This window comes from Nicotiana attenuata, unplaced genomic scaffold (assembly GCF_001879085.1).
Source record: "Nicotiana attenuata strain UT unplaced genomic scaffold, NIATTr2, whole genome shotgun sequence".
Classification (NCBI taxonomy): domain Eukaryota; kingdom Viridiplantae; phylum Streptophyta; class Magnoliopsida; order Solanales; family Solanaceae; genus Nicotiana; species Nicotiana attenuata.
The window spans coordinates 25318-25904 of record NW_017676594.1 but is presented as its reverse complement, the minus strand read 5'-3'; positions in this window follow the sequence as shown (position 1 = coordinate 25904).

Here is a 587-nt window from a genome sequence, read left to right as displayed (position 1 = left end):
ATCAGACAACCAAACATCCTAATATTATACCAAACAATGGACAACTTATCAATTTTAACAAAACAGAAGTCTCCACCATTGCTAATCAACCAACTAGCAACCAGAAATACTAATTATCTCCAACTTTAATACTACAGAACGATACTCAACATAAGACTAATAGCAAAATAATACTCATGACACTAAAAGAATGACTATGGAGCGACTCTAAGAATTCAAAGAAAGACCATAACGTTTGATGAAAATCTCTGCCCACGCGAACAAGTGCGAGGCTCATCAAGAATTTTCAACCTGTGCGCTCTAATTAACGAAATCCTCGCCTGCGTCAACTGCTGTCTCTGTAAAAAAAATTAGCGGGGAATGAGTCGCTAGCTCAGTGAGTAATAACACTTAACCACAACCGTTTTTATTTGGGGACAAGTCAGAAACATGCTAGTATCTCCAAGAGAAAATACATAAAAATGCCCTTTCAGAAACAATAAATAATTTTCAGCCTCATCATGCTTTCCTTGTAGTATAAAACAATTAATAATTCAGGAATAAGCTCGGTAACCACTGTATAATATCAATATTCAAATTTGGGAGGT